At 27.3% G+C, this 7,562-nt stretch overlaps 1 pseudogene; it reads left to right on the forward strand.

The window, feature by feature from the left end:
* The first annotated feature begins 1,578 nt into the window (after nucleotides 1–1,578).
* Nucleotides 1,579–3,400, forward strand: LOC114166670 (annotated as a pseudogene).
* The last annotated feature ends 4,162 nt before the right edge of the window (nucleotides 3,401–7,562 follow it).

The following is a 7,562-nucleotide window of genomic DNA, read 5'->3' on the forward strand; positions in this document are numbered from 1 at the left end:
TACACAAAAATATAACAATAAAAAATATATAAAACAAAAAATAAATATTCATGTAAATAAAAGTTAAATAAATAATATAAATAAATAATAAATAAAATATAAATTATTATTCAAACCCTAACAAAATTATAAATTACAAAATAAAACTAAATTAAAATATCACTAACAAAATTATAAATTATAAAATAAAATTAAATTAAAATATTACTAAGTCTAAAAGCATCTACGGAAGTAGAAAATTAAAAGAAAAAAACAAAGCTTAGTCTAAAAGATCTATGGAAGTTGGAAAGTGATAAAAAAAAGCATGGTAGAACATAGAAAGCATCGGAAGTGGAAAAAGTGAAAAACAAGATAAACCGCTTACTACGGAACTGAAAAAAATTTACTCACCACACTACTTACCAAACAAAAAAAAACTACTCTTCGAAACTCGACTTTCGGGCAAAAATTTCACTTAAAAGATCAGAAGTCCACTTTCGTAACACTAAAAAAATTTCATGAAGTCCACTTCCGATTTAATCATACACTTTCGGAAGTCGACTTTCGTTTCACACATACATTTTCGGAAGTCGACTTCCGTAGAACGAAAAAAAAATTGATTTCCGTAAAATTTCACTTGTCTTCCGGAAGTCAACTTCCGTATATGGAAATAATAACTTGACTTCCGCATGACACTTCCGTAAATAAAATGACTTCCGTAAAATGTAAGAATCAAATATTAAAAACGCTGCATAACATTTATCTCAGACATAAATTTATCAAATATAAACTTCTATTCTAATGGGCGTACCTTTTTCTGAGAAGAAATGAAGCAAATGGTGAAATAGAAATAGGAGTGGACCCTCGACTGAAAAATTCACACTTCAACCACCAACGAACAAGTGAAAAAGTGAAAGTGAAACTGAAAGAAGAGGGGTGCAGGATATATAAAAGACACTGCTGGTAATTAATTCAGGCAGTCATCTAATTCTGCCATTTATAATTGTTTAATTATTGCGTCTATCTAATTAATTTTTTATTTATTTATTTAATTTTCCAAAAATATAAATGAAAGAAGATGAATATTTGGAGGTGCAGAAGAAATATTGGGGGTGCAGGAAGAAAACCCCATAATATCCAAACTCATTTGGTGACGGACCTATTGGATTTGACTTTTTTTTTTTACGTACGTGCAGACCTGGCGATAATGGGCCGACTGGCCCCTCTGCCACCCTAGGTGTAGGTGGGACACCACTGAAAAAGTTAATAGTGTCACATTAAAGTTAAAGGAGTTGAAAAGAAATAAAACAATGTTGATGCTGCAAACAAATGAATAAGTCACACAACACCGTGAGTTCATTATTGATGCATTGTATTAAAAAGGAAAAATATCTTTTGACAATTTTTTTTTTTGATAAAGTTAACAAAGTTTCTAAAATTAGAATTATAATTGATTAATTTTTATTTTTTAATTAAAATAAAATAATAAAATAATATTTTTTAACCAAAATAAGGAAGTTTGTGAAAAAATCGTGTGCTCAGGATTCCTCATCTATAAATACCTTACGTGGAAGCTAAAACTTACGGAGTTCTATCGGTCAAAAGTAAGATTTCTATCAATCAAGCATTCTCTTTCTGGTCGTATACACAATGTTCTCATCACTTCTTCTAATTCTTTGCCTAATTTTTCCTTTGTTTTTGCCGTTCTTCTTCAAATACTTCACAACTTTGAAAAGCCCACCATTTCCACCTGGTCCTAGAGGTCTTCCCATAGTAGGAAACCTTCACCAACTAGAAATTTCTTCTCTTCACATGCAGCTATGGCAATTCTCAAAGAAATATGGTTCTTTATTTTCCCTTCAATTTGGTTTAAGACGTGTAATAGTTGTTTCCTCACCAAAACTAGCCAAAGTGGTAATGAAAGACCATGACCTTGAGTGTTGTGATCGACCTAAATTACTTGGCCAACAGAAACTGTCCTATGATGGCTTAGACATGCATTTTCCTCATACAGTAGCTATTGGAGAGAAATCAGAAAAATCTGTGTTATACATGTCTTTAACTCCAAACGTGTCTCATGTTTTTCCTCAGTGAGAAATTTTGAGGTGAAGCAGATGATAAAAACAATATCTCACCATGCCTCAACTTCAGAAGTTACAAATCTGAATCAAGTGTTAACGTCTCTTAGTAGCTCTATTATATGTAGAATTGCTTTGGGGAAAAGGTATGAAGAGGAAGGAACCGAAAGGAGCATGTTTCACAGGTTGTTCAGTGAGTGTCAAGTCATGATGAGTTCCTTCTTTGTTTCTGAGTATATTCCTTTCATGGGTTGGGATGATACACTCAGGGGACTGCATGCACGTCTTGAACGAACTTTCAAGGAGATGGATAAGTTCTACCAACAAGTCATTGAGGAACACATGGCAGATTCTCATAAAAAGACCCCACAGGAACAGGACATCGTTGATGTCTTACTTCAACTCAAGAAAAACTATTCGTTTTCCATCGACATCACTAACGATAACATCAAAGCTGTGCTCATGGTTTGAATTTCCCTTTCTTTCAATTTCATTCCTTCCCTTTGCTTTGTCAACTTCAATTTTCACAGAAAAAAGCTTACATCATCCCTTTCATTTCTTTGTTGAGTATTAAACTAAGGAATCAGGTAATCTAATATTTTCGTCCAATTATTAACTTGTGATTTTTTTTCTTCTGCAGAACATTCTGACTGCAGCAACAGATGCAACTTCAGTCACAGTAGTGTGGGCTATGACTTTACTATTAAAACATCCACGAGTTATGAAGAAGGTTCAAGAAGAAATAAGGAGTTTAAGTGGTAAAAAACCTTTCTTAGATGAAGATGATGTTCAGAAGCTTCCCTATTTAAAGGCAGTGATAAAAGAAGCAATGAGATTGCACCCAGCAGTACCATTACTTCTTCCTAGAGAAACAAGGGAAAAAGTTATGATAGATGGTTATGAAATTCCAGCGAAGACAATAATATATGTGAATGGTTGGGCTATTCATAGAGATCCTGAGGCTTGGGAAGATGCAGAAGAGTTTATACCAGAGAGGTTTTTAAACAGCACTGTAGATCTTCGTGGAAAAGATTTCTGTTTTATTCCATTCGGTGCTGGTCGTAGAATTTGCCCAGGTTTGAATATGGCTTTTGCAACATTCGATGTCATTCTTGGTAATCTTCTTTATTCTTTTGACTGGGAATTGCCGGAAGGAATGAAGAGCGAAGACATTGATACAGAAACATTACCAGGAGTTACGCAGTATAAGAAGAATCCTCTGTGCGTTATGGCCAAGTGCCAAATGTGAATCAGTGAATTGTAAAAAATATTAAAATAAAGATTAGTACTAAAAGAAGTAATAAACTGGGCCATGTACCTGAAATAAATATTAAGAAAATAAATTGACCTAGTTAAAATCAATCTTATTTACTTTTAGTATTTATATTTATTTTAGTATCAATTAAAATTATATTAAATTTATTTTTTTATTTAATTAATATCGATTATACAAATATTAATATAATATATTTTAATATTAATGCTAATTTGTTTTATCAAACTGTATGTTTCCGTGAAGACAAAATAAATCGTAAATTATTTTAATCGAGGTACATATTTCGAGATGAAGAATCTTCTCATTGAATGAAATATATTTTCACTATTAATGTAATTTGTGTTGATGTGCCCAACACAACTTTCAATAATTTAAAAAATAAAAAATTGTACAATGTATCCATTCTCAATGAAAAAACAAAACTTAAACAAAAAAGAGAAAAGAAAAGTTCTTAATCGAAAGAGATGAACATGAACGAAAAGAATGAGTATCGATGGAGGGGATGAGATGCACGAAACAAATAAATGTGATAAGATTTATATAAAAAATGAGAAAATTTATATAAAAATAAGAAAACAAAATTATAAGTAGGAAGATTTTTTATCTTTAAATTTAAGTTTTGCATTAAAATAATTTATTATTCTTATTCGTAGTTGTGAAAACACGTGAATTTATAATAACACAATCAAAATACTTATTTGCTTCACTAAATATTATTATTATTATTAAAATAGTAATTAAAAATTAAAATATCGGTCTACAGGAAACACTGTTTATAAAACTAATTATTAATGATTTTACTATCAGTTTATTCAACATTACATGCTATCGGTCTCCAAAAATTAATGATTTTAGATTTAACATTATTTATTAATTAGTGTTAACTTTTGGTTATCAATATTAATATTTTACGAAGTATGATTATATTTTTAAACGTTACTAGATATTTATATTTTAAAAGAATTGCAACATAATAATATATCTCTATCAATTTTCTCCTCACCATGTACACGTCCACTCTATTATAACAATAGAAATTTCTTGAGTTTAGTCCACCATATGATACATAAAAAAAAATTATCTTTTAACAAACTTTCTTAACAAACTCTTGATAAATTTTTTATAAATAAGATTGAATAGATTAATTTTTTATTTTTTAATCAAAATAAAGTAATAATTGTAATATTTTTTTACAGTAATTTGTCAAAAAATTTGTCAAATTTACTAAAAATGTTGATAGTGTCACATCACATCAAAGTTAAAGGAGTTGAAAAGAAATAAAGCAAGGATGATGCATATACAGCATAAGATCAGCCTATATAAGGGGTGTACACTTTTATACATATATAAGATAATATAGATAATTTTATTTGATTGCTTCTTCTTGTTATCCTTGTAACATGCAGCCTTCGATTCCCTAACAAATTGGTATCGAGAATAAGAAGAGTTGCAATCATGATAAAAGAAGATATATTTTTCTTTCACCGTGTTGTTCGAGTTTCATAACAATCATTATGGTATGTCACAACGAACACATTTTTTTAAATTTACCGGTTCTTATTTATTTTTAGTATTTATATTTATGGGTTAAATATGTCTTTGATTTTTTAATTTATTGTTAAAATTGAAATTAGTCTTTTTTTGAAATTTTGACCAAATTTAGTCTCTTAACTTTAAAAATGCATGAATTTAGTCTTTTTAACTAAATTTTGTTAAGTTTATTTGATGTTTCAAACACGTTTCTCAACTAACATGAAACAAAAATATATCAAACGGGATAAACAACTCAAATGCTATCATGAAAACACGTTTGAAACATCAAATAAACTTAACAAAATTTGGTTAAAATGATTAAATTCATACATTTATCGTAACATCCAAAAAAAAATTATACCACAATATTTTTAGTATGTTAACACCTAAAAGTTAATGATAGATTACTTTTCTTATACAATGTATTGGAGTTATACTATTTATCTTCATTATTTCTAACATTACAAAATAAAATTCCAATAATCATATTATATACACTATTAACAATTTTTTTTTTTTTTTTTGTGATCAAGTCAATATATTTTAAAGAAACTATATTTAAGATCTCCAATGAGAAAACATTTTATGCATAAAAAAAATGTTGATAGTACTTATAATATTTGCTAGCTATAAATTTACAAAATAAATTGTACTGATATAATGAGATAATTCATATAGGAAATAATTCTTTACTAACAAATTATATGATGGTTGAATATTATATATATATATATATATATATATATATATATTATTGAAACTAATAATAAAATAAATTATGAATATATGTTTAATAATAATCGATATATGAATTTATATACAAAAAATTTGAATAAATACAAAACAAATAAATGGAAAACGGGTAACAATCAAATGCAAAATCTTTGAAAACGAAGTAAAAGTGGATTGAATAACAAGTCAATGACAAAGTTATTATTGTATCTAATAAAAATTAAAAGAAAAGAAAAAAAGAAAAAAGAATAAAAAAATAAAAAAAAAAAAATATATATATATATATATATATATATATATATATATATATATATATATATATATATATATATATATGTATGTGTATGTGTATAAAAATTGAAGAGATTAGAAGCATTTAATGTTAGCATATCCGTTTTTATCTTTTATCCTTTGACTGTGAAAAAAAAAATCTAGGACTGGATGTTGAGAACTAATGGAATCAGAGTAGTATAGGAACTAAGTTAATTAAGAATCAAACTAGAAGTAATGATTACCTAATATAGTATAAATAGGGGTGGGGTTAGAGAAATAAAGAGCGAAAGAGATAAGTTAGAAAAAAGAAATAGAGAGAAGCTTTTGTGTGGATCCATTAAAAGAAAGAGAAGTTACAACAACGAAGAAAAAAAATTTCATCCCCAAAGTCTCCATACTTCCCTGTTTTATGATTGTATATGAAAAACAAAATTTTATAACTTTATCATAGATGATTGTTCCCAACATGCCTGATCCCTTCTAGTGTAAATAATATTATGTGTGCTAAATGATGTAAATATAGAATGCATATCGTATTGTAAAATATATAAGCATATATGTGAATATTTTAAGTTTGTTAGATATTATTGTAAAATTTGATATTAAAATTTTATAAGTAAATCATATAATAATAATAATAATAATAATAATAAAAGAAGGGTTCGTAAGTCGTCACATTTATAAAGTTGGGATTAAATTAGGTTAAAGTTTCCAAAAGGAACTAATTCCAATCTTGACTAAAAATTAAGAAACCATAAACATATTTAACTCTAATTTATTTTAGTATCAACTACACTAATGCTAATTTTATTTATTTTGTTATTTAATTAAGTTAATATCCATTATACCAACACTAATATAATATATTTTTAATATTTATGTAATTTAGCTCAGTTGTCTCAATGTTAATTTATTTATTATCAAACTGTATGCTTTTTGTGAAGAAAAAAAAGTTGTAGAATATTTTAATCGACAGGTACATATTTGAAGATCAAAATTTTTCTTAGTGAATGAAACCTTTTTTTACTATTAATGTAATTTGTATTGGTGTGGCCAACGCAACTTACAATAATTTCAAAAAACTGTTTCTTGTACAATGTATCCATCATCAAGAAAAACAAAACATAAACAAAAGAATAGAAAAAAAGATTTTAATTGAAAGAGATGAGGATGCATGAAGTAAATAAATGTGAGAAGATTTATATAGAAGAGTAAGAGAGAAAAGTTGTAAGTGGGAAAATTTTCCATCTTTAAATTTAGACCTTTGATTAAGAATAATCTACGACTCTTATTCGTTGTTGTGAAGACACGCGAATTTATAGTGGTACCATCAAAATACTGACCTATTTCATCAAACATTATTATCAAAATAGTAGTTAAAAATTAAAATGTTAGCCTACACAAATTGAGAAATACATAAATTAAACATTCAAATAATTCATATATTATTAAACAACATTCTAGTCTCTAAAAAAATCAAATTGTCAACCTACATAATTAGAGGTAATAAATATTACAATTACAAACTTACGAAAAATTGGTAAAATAAAAAATAAAGGATTGTCGTCAGCGTGGATTCAATATTGTGGTGACTATATATTCATGGTGGCTGGATTGAGACGGGGGAGTTAGAGGATAAAGATGATGACGTGACAATATGTTACTCAACATATTTTGAGTGCTAGAATCAA

This window comes from Vigna unguiculata, chromosome 10 (genome assembly GCF_004118075.2).
Source record: "Vigna unguiculata cultivar IT97K-499-35 chromosome 10, ASM411807v1, whole genome shotgun sequence".
Lineage (NCBI taxonomy): Eukaryota > Viridiplantae > Streptophyta > Magnoliopsida > Fabales > Fabaceae > Vigna > Vigna unguiculata.